This window comes from Haemaphysalis longicornis, unplaced genomic scaffold (genome assembly GCF_048455015.1).
Source record: "Haemaphysalis longicornis isolate Haplotype H1 unplaced genomic scaffold, Haemaphysalis longicornis Haplotype H1 scaffold_1, whole genome shotgun sequence".
Classification (NCBI taxonomy): Eukaryota; Metazoa; Arthropoda; class Arachnida; order Ixodida; family Ixodidae; genus Haemaphysalis; species Haemaphysalis longicornis.
Genome location: NW_027526203.1, coordinates 58,864,376 through 58,873,621, shown reverse-complemented (window position 1 = coordinate 58,873,621; position 9,246 = coordinate 58,864,376). Strand labels below are relative to the sequence as shown.

Below are 9,246 nucleotides of genomic sequence, written 5' to 3'. Positions count from 1 at the left end.
AATCACTGGCTGCATGAGTCATCGTGTTTCTCATTCCTTCTCTTCTCTAGGTTACGGTATTTATAATGTTGGCAATTGGTTAAAGATATTTTGTATTTTCCTCATTTGGACATGATCTCTGCAGCTTGCCTCTATAGCCACGTCGAGCATTTTTACGGGATCGTTGTCTAAGACGACCTACGTACCGATTTTGGAGGTCCTTTTTAACTTAGCTGTTGGTGCCATCTGTCGTTTTCCAAAGAAAGCTTCAGGCTGCGCCAGAATCGCGGCAATATCGAAAAGTACTTTATAAAATCCTGTCATTACATGCTATATTATCGATATTAGTTCATTTCGTTTCGGGTTATGATGTACACGTATCTTGAGTTTTCAGCAATGGCATTAATCTTTTCCCCTGTTTTAGCTGGGGACGCAATGTCGTACCTTCGGCGTCAGATTGAGTGAAAACCAAACCATGCTCACTCAGTGGGTAAGGCTTTGTGCTGTTCAGGTGTAGGATATGCATTCGACTCCTGGCTCGGCGGTCGTTCTCTTGATGTCAGCAGAAAAGAAGGAAAGTTGAGAGAGAGAGAACAATATTATTTAGATCGCCTGCAGATCGGTTTAGACCTCCCTCAGCTTGGCGGGCTTGTCGTCGCAGGACGCGGGCTGAACGTCATCCCGGCCGACCCCAGAGGTTTGCTCCTGAGTTCCGCCTCACGGGTGCGGAAGCGCCTCACCCTCGGCGTCGGCGGACGGGCCTCACCCTCGGCGTCGCTCGGTCGCTGCCTCTGTAGGGCCGCCGATATCTGCTGTACGACCTGTAGTTGAATGTTGTAGTCGTATGTCCACGTCGCTGCTTCTAGCAGCGGCGGGATCGTCGTCATCCTGGCTGCATTTCTCGCGTTTACCCTAAAGTCCCGCAGGATGAGCCATCATGGCTCGCTCCTTCGCGCGCAGTCTACACAAGTCACTTTCGTACACCATTGGGCATATGTGTTTCGCCTGCACGGCGGTTATCACGGAGTCCATCAGCAACGGTCTGTATAGCAGTGCTTCTTCCCGAGTGAGCCTGGGGTGATGGGACGGCATCGTCCTTCTATTGAGTCTGTACCACTTTACAGCGTCTTTGTAACTGGTCATGGAGTCCTTGGTACCGTCGTCGTCGTTGCCCACTACTACGTCGTCGGAATCGGCCTGGCTGGTCGTCGTCGCGCGGCTGGCAAGTCCTCGCGCAACGGCGTTTGCGGTCTCGTTGTGGTTTGCGTTCCCTCCCTGGCCCGCCATGGATTTATGCATGTGGGCCGGGAACCACTTGATCACCACACCACCACTGCTGCCGTTGGCTTCGGCCTTGCGCAAGATGCGTGCGGCCTCACTGCACACACTATTCTTCACAAAGTTCCTCACTGCCTCCTGGAGTTGCACAGCACCGTTTTGCAGCCGGGATCGGTGATGCCCACGGCCACGGCCACCTCCTCTGCCTGCTGCGGCTTCCCAACGCGGATGCTCGCCGCCGCCTTCGTGTTGCCCGTCGTTGCTTCTATCACCACCGCCGTGTAGGCTTCTTTCTGGTTTTGGTGCTTCGCCGTGTCCGCGTACGCGGCCCCGCTGTCGTTGGCGTGCAGGTCCACCAGGGCCTTGGCTCTTGCCAGTCGCCGTTCTCTGTTGTGTTCGGGGTTCATGTTCCGAGGTATCGGACACACGGTGAACCGTCGTCACGCCCCTTTGGGTAATGTTTCCCCGCTCGTCGTCTTGCTCTCCTTGGGCACCAGGCCCAGCTGCCGTAGTATGTCTCTCGAGCTGCGCCTCGAGCTGGACTTCTGCTATTCCGCTGTACTGCTGCTGGACTTCGAGATAGTCTCTCGAGCTGCGCCACTCGATGGACTTGTGCTATTTCATCCAGGGTGTTGTGCTTGTTTAGGGCCGAGGACTTGTCCCTGCTCGTGCTCCTCCTGAGCCCGAGCGCCGTCTTGTACGCCTTGCGTATGACTGCGTCGATCTTTGCGCATTCGCTCGGCCGCCAGTTGTGAAATGCGGGCACGTACGCTATGTGGTTAATGACGACGGACTGGACGAGCCTCGTGAGGTTCTGTTCCTTCATCCCTCCTTTTCTGCTGTAGACCCTTCTGACGAGGCGCATTGCCGCGTCTGCTTTCGTCGCTTGCTTGGTGACCGTCGTGCCTTTGACGCAATTCTTCTCGATAACAATTCCGAGCACTCTGATCTTGTCGACCTCCGGAATGACTTGCCCACTTTCCGTGCGCACGGTGATCTTGGAGTTAGCGTGGTCGTTGTCTTCGTCGTACTTCCTCTTTCAGCTCGCGTTCTTTGGAGGAAGCACCAGTAGTTCCGACTTGGATGAGGAACAGACAAGCCCCGACCCTTGCAGTTGTTCTTCTATGGCGTCGACCGCTTCTTGCGCCGTCGTTTCTATGTGACTGTCGCTTCCCCCGTGACCCACAGCGTGACGTCGTCGGCGTACATGGCGTGGCGGACACCCGTCACCCGCTCCAGCCAATTGGCCACGCCGATCATCACGAGGTTGGACAGCAGCGGGGTTATGACCAAGCCTTGCGGCGTACCGACGCTGCCGAGCCTCTTCAGCGGTTGTTGGAGGTCACCCACACAGATCTTCGTCGTCCTGCTTCCTAGAAAGTCCCTGATATACTCGTACGTTATTCGGCCCATGTCGAGCCGGGAAACGTGAGATAAGATGGCAGAGTGTCGGACCTTGTCGAATTGGCTCTGCTGGTCCAGTCCGAGCACGGCCCTGTTGTCCTTGGTCTTCGTTTCATCGTCAATGATCTCGTGCTTTAGTAGAATCATGGCGTCTTGCTTTGTGAGCTGGCCCCAAAACCCTATGATGGAGTTGGGGTACCGTTCTGAGTCTTCTAGGTAATGTTGCCTCCTGTTCATGAGGACGTGCTCCAGGAATTTTACAGCGCACGACGTAAGTGAGATCGGTCGGAGGTTCACTATACCGGGTGGCTTGCCGGGTTTCGGGATTAGAATCGTTTTGGCCGTCTTCCACTGTTTAGGAGTGCGGCCGGCTCTCCAGCACTTGAAGTATTTCTTGAAGGCTTCCACAGCTGCGTCGTTGAGGTTCCTGAGCGCCTTGTTGGTAACCCATTCGGGGCAGGTGGCGGATCTTCTATTGCGATTCTGCAGGGCGTCGCGGACTTCCCACGTCTCTATGTCTCTGTGTAGCGTCGCGTTTTCTTTGCCTCGGTACCCCGGGTGATTCTCCTTCAGGGTGGTCGGCAGGTACTTGGCGTCCAGTCACTTCTTGACCTCGTCTTCTCCCAGTTGCTGGACGGCCCTGTGGAGTATTCCGGCGAGGTTGGTGTGCTGCGTTTTCACGACTTACCGTGTGCATTTGTCAGTCGGCTTCGTTGCAGGCCTGGCTCCATGGCTGGGCGGACAACACCCTGCAGCGCTTCCCTATCTGTTTGTTGAGCTCGGCGATTTTTTTCTCGCAGCCGTCTGTTGGTGCGTTGCTTCAGCCAGCGCTCTTTTAGGGACTTTTTGGCTAGCAGGAGGTGGGCCAGTCGGCTATCCATCCTGTCCATGTTGTCGTCCGTCTCGATTTCCGTGGTTGCCTTCTCCGCCCTCTTCGTTACGGAGTCCATTCACTTCTCTGTCTTCGATTTCGGGTTGCTCGTCCGTTTATTGCTCGTTATCATTTTATTGCCCGTTATCAATTCCACGGCGCAGTGTTCGACTGTGCTGTTGGTCACCATGTCGTGTTCGGCGAAGGTAATGCCCTTGCGGACGAAGGTGCTGACATCTCTGCCCATGTGTCCACTGCTTTTCGTCGTGACCCCTTTCCCACTCGGTGGGCCCGCGTGTCCACGGTAACCAGGGAGCTTCGGCGGTTCTTCGCAGTGTGTTTCTTGGATTAGTATGACGTCTGGCTTTCTTGCTAGGTGCTGTAGGTGGTGTTGTAGTATCGCTTTCTTCCTTAGGAAACAATTGCAGTTCCATTGGCACTGGGTGGGCTGTTGCTGTGGTAGCTGTTGCTGTACTACTGCTGGTTGTCCGATCCATAATTGTGGCAGTTTTGGCAATGATGTGGGTTTCCAATCCTCGTTTTTGTGCTTGTACTTGAGCTTGCATTTGCGTGAAGGCGATCTGCAGGCCCTGGACCACTTGCTCGAGTGCGGTGAGGCGCTCGTTTGTAACCTGGGCAGTTTGTTCGCGTGCCGTGAGGCGCTCTTGGGTGACTTTGGCGTTTGCTCTAGCCGGTCCATCCGGTCCTCCAGTTTGTCCAATCTCGCGTTAATTCTGTGGTCCTTGGCTCCGTCGACAGCCAGTCCCTTGGGGTTCGGTGCCGACGTGCGGGCCGCCCTGTGGTCGATTTTAGGCTCCGGTTCGTCCTCGGTGGTTAGTTCTTGTCTCCTTTCTTGTCCCGGCTGTGGTTGAGGTTGAGGCGGTTGCTGTTGCAGCGTTGGCGGTGGCGGTTGGTACTGCTGCCGCTGTTGCTGCTGCTGCTACTGCTGCACCGAGATTAACATAGCAAGCTTCTCGTTAATTTTTCTGATGGTCGCGTCTTGGTCGACTATTTTCTGCTTTAGGTTTTCGTTCTCGGCTCGTGAGGACGTAATTGCGCCGTTTTCGTCTTGGGTCTTGGGATTGGGCTGCTGCTGTTGCTGGTATTGCTGCCTCGTCGTGGGCGCTATCTTGACCGCGTCGGCCCAGGCAACACGTTTCTTCGGCTGCGACGGCGTTCGTCACCGGCGGCTGGCACTGCTGATGCGTCTGGCGCTGCTGCTCTTGTTCCTGCGTCGGCTGCTGCTTCGCTGCCTCGATTTTCGTCTCTGGATTAACGGTGGGAAACTCACCGGGTCCGGTATAAGTGGTTGCCGTTGCTGCGTTGTAGCTTCGACCTTGCGTTGCCACTGCCGTTTCGGGACCACGTACGGCTTCCTATACCTATTTTTGCATTCCCTCTCGCCCGTCGGGTGTTGCCCTCCGCAGAGCTTGCAGTGGGGCTTGCACTCCCGCTCGTGTTCGGCGCCGGGGTTCGCGCACTGCAGGTGAAGCACACTCTGGTGTTGGGGTACGGGCACACGTCGCTCCTGTGTCCCACCTTTATGCACTGCCTACACACTTCGAAGTGCTTGTGGTAGAGCCGACAGCGCACCAACCTGGAGCCGTACTTGACGTAATTGGGTACCTTTTGTCCCGTGAATAGGACTATCACCGTAATCGTGTTTCCTATCCTGTGCGCATCCGCGCCAGCGGGTTGTACGGGTTAACGATGTTCTCGTTGATCTCCGCCGGGGTGTCCTCGATTGCGATGCTGCGGATAACCACCTTCACCGTGCCGTCCGGCGCCGTTCGGTAGGCATTGACCTCGAACGCCGAGCCCCCGACCGATAGGGCCTTGATCTTGGAGCACATTCCGGCTCACCATTCGTCTGGCGTGCTGACCACGATGGTGTTCTGTGCCGCTTGCGTGCAAATGGTGTCTTCCTTGGCTTGCTCCCTCGTTATTCCTGCCGCCGTCATGACGACCGACATGATGATCGAGGGCTCCCTTCTCGACACGTTCAGGCCGCCGCGCGGCCGCATAACGACCTTGATGTCCTCATTCGGCATAGCCGCCGGCATGCGTGCTGCCTTCGTAATCGACGTGGTCACCCGCTTGGCGAAGGTAGCCCTATCACTCGGTCTAGGCTACTGGTCAATGGCGGCGTTGAGCTCCCCGAGCCGCTCCCCTGGAGTGGCGATCTGCTTAATTCTCTTGCGGGTAGCTGTCCAGCCTTCGGTATCTTCGGGTGTAGGTTTGTGTCCTCGGACTTCGATACACGTTCTTCCTCCGTAATTGCAGGTGACAGGTCCTATGATGTATTAGGGAATTTAGCATTTAGCTCATATATTTTCCCAGAAATTAAAATAAGGGACGAGAGCTACATTAGGTGCAACTGTTATAAATGAAGAGCAGTTTAGGGGCCCGGTTTTCCTTCCTAGCTTGTTCGCGGTCACGCTATTTAGCCACGGCAGCCTTGATATGCACACATCCAAACACAGTGCCAAGGCGTCACCTACCCACTAGGAGGCTTTTAAAAGATACCCGCTTAAAAAGATCAATTGATTGCTAAAAAATCCAGGTATCAACGATACGACATAACAATCGGAAATGATTAAACAATTGCAGCGCCTGTTGCTACAAAATTAACACAGCCGGAAGGCTAGCAGTTACAGAAACACAGGAACAATTTGAAGTCGGTTACAAACAATAGATTGACATAAAGACAGTTCATATAACAACCAAACATTAACATGCAAAACATTGTAATAACCTTTTGTAACAACGAATATCTCCAAGTACAAAGGTCTTGAAAACTGGCATGAATAATAACCCTATTGTTTGAAACCACTGGAAACGGGGTAGACTAACCTCGCGGAAACACTTCTTCCCCCAATATTGCCAGTCACCTTCCAGAAAGGTCACGAGGTGCTGTGCTAAAGGGCTAATGCATGTGTAGCTAGCGATTTAGTCCAGCGGCCTGCAGCAATTACACCACAGTCATCACCATCACTATCATCATCCTCAACAGCAACAACAACGTCATCATCGTTACAGCCTATCTACATCCACTGCAGGTCTAAGGCCTCCGGATCCTCCCGCTGCCCCGCAACGTCCACCCCGATCGCAAACGCGGTCGCAGAGAGGCGAGGGCCAGTGTTCTCGCCGCAATGCACGCCAACGACACGGGCGCCCTGTACGTGGACACCGCCCGGTACACCGACCGACCCGATGCCTACATAGCGATGGCGGTCCGCGCCACCACGGGAGAAATATACAGCACCTGCATCGTCCGCGTGCCGTCCGCCAGCCAGGCGGAGGAGACGGCGATGGCGCTGGCGCTGACGGATCCGCAGTGCACCACAGTGCTCTGTGACTCGCGGCCGGGCATCGCGAACTACGCCAAGAACAACGTAAGTGAAAGTGCAGTGCGCGCGGTGAAGTGCATTGCGGTGATCAGTGGAGCGGTGCCGGCCACCCACCTTCGGTGGCTCCCGGCGCACACCAACATCAGAGGCAACGTGGGCGACGGTCTCCCCACCCGCAACGAGACGGCGGACGCAGCCGCGCGAGGACTGACCAACCGCGCGGCGGCGGTCTCGTCCCCCCTGCCGAGCTCCGCGACAGAGGGAGGCCAACGCGAAGACAATGACGACGAAGACGACAACGACGACGTGGAGTGGGACCCGGAGCCCCTCCTAACGTAAGACGAGGTGCTAGAGTGGTACAGGCTCTGCCGGCGCACCGCTCCGGCGCCCCACCCGGAACTAACACGACAGCAGGCAGTGCTACTACGCCAACTACAAACAGAGTCAGTGATCACGCCGGCGCTCGCGCGTCACGTGTGCCCGGACGTGCACGCCAGTGACGTGTGTAGTGTGTGCGGGCAACATCGCGCAACTCTGTGCCACATCCTGTGGGAATGTGCAGTGCACCCCGTGGAAGCTGCCGACCTCTACGGCCGGCTGCCGGACACCATAACAAGTGCCATATATTCGACGGACCCGGACGCACAAACTCTATGCGTCCAGCAGCTCGAGGCTGCTCTCGCCAGGCAGAAGCGGAGCGAGTCGCAGACGGGGGGGAAAGTTACGAACTCCCGAGTACCTTTCGCGCACCGCTCACGCCGACGCCGGTGGGGCCTAGTCCCGAAGATGTCATGAACGTGGGTTGGATGTGGAGGCTCTGCGCATCCCGACCTCCCACTCCCTGCTGGCCGTATATAAAGTCTTTCTCTCTCTCCTCTCTAAAGATGTCGAATTATTCCGGTCCTGTGCCAACTGCGTCGAATTCATCCCCGCAAACAATTTGATCTCATCTGACCATCTACCCTTGTCTAACCTAACCACACTGTTCCCTTAATAACCAACGGCTATCTTGCCTTCGGATTACATGCCCTGCCCACAGCCATTTCTTATTCTTAATTGCTACTAATACGTCCTTACGACGAATTTGTTTCCTGACCCACTCCGCTCTCTCCTTGTCCCTTAATGCTGCATTTATCACCTTTCGTTCCATTGCTCGCTGAGTCATCCTCAATTTAAGTTGAACCCTTTTAGTGAGCCTCCAAGTTGCGGCCGCGTAGGTGAGCGCTGTTGATATGCAGCTGTCACACACTTTCTTCTTCAGGGACAGTGCCAGGCTTCCATTCATTATCTGAGAAAACCAACCGTATGCACTCCACCCCATTGTTATCCTTCTAATTACCTCTACCTCGTGGTTAGGAACCGGAGTCACTACTTGGCCTAATTAAATATATTCTCTTAGACGCCGCCCGGGGGCCGCGGCGTGCAATAGCCTCGTGTGCGGGCTCTTGTAATTTCGATCTGGGTTGGCGAACTTTTTAGTATCCTGGATTTTAAAGTGAGTACGAGTCTTCGTGAACATGTGCTGAACACCTGGACACGAAGATTCGGCCCCTAGGACCACCGAGTGCTTCGACAACGGCTTCGGATTCCTCGGATCGGCGGCTAGGCCTAACGCACCAGCGGCGTTCCAAAACTCGCATACCTGCAACAGCGGCTACCGGCGCCGCGGCGGCCGCTTACCTGGCGGCGGCTGTGCCTGCGGGGGTTGCTGCGAGATCTCAACCGGCACCATTGAAGCCATCGAGTGGGCACTGCGTCTCTTCCAAGACGCATGAAGCGCGATGCTGCACAAAGACACGAACGGCCCATCAGACCCCATGACCATGCCGTCGAATACACGCTCCCGTCAGGATGAAGGTGAAGACAACGACTCGCAAGACGACCAGATGCAGCATGACCTCGACGACGAAGAAGGCTGGCAGCGAGTTCCTCTAGCCAAAAAGAAGAGACCCACACGCAGCGACCGGGTAAGTCGATCACGAATCAACCTGCAGTTGAGACCTCTAGCTAAAATTAGAATCAGACGCGTTCCTCGACACGCTATAGCCAATGCTATCGGTTGTACTGCCCCCTCGGCAGAATTGGCGGAAATGGCTGCAGTGACTTTTGACGACGCAGCCAATAGCGCTCATATAGCACTGTACGACGAAAACCACGCGGCCAAGCTACTTCAAGTAGACAGACTAACCTTTCGACAGGATGGCAAGACAAAATCAATTGAAGTGGTAATCGAACCCCTTCAAACTTACAAAAACACCATACGAGGTGTGATACAAGTAGACCCGGCAGGAAGCAACGAGGCCATTATGAAATGGGTTCGCTGCGAACAAGCGGAAATCCTTCGTGTTCAAAAGATTGGAAAGA

General features: G+C 55.2%; 1 pseudogene; it reads right to left on the bottom strand.

Annotated features, from left to right (window-relative positions):
* Positions 1–2,412: 2,412 nt before the first annotated feature.
* On the bottom strand, positions 2,413–8,623 carry LOC144173878 (uncharacterized; annotated as a pseudogene).
* Positions 8,624–9,246: the final 623 nt, after the last annotated feature.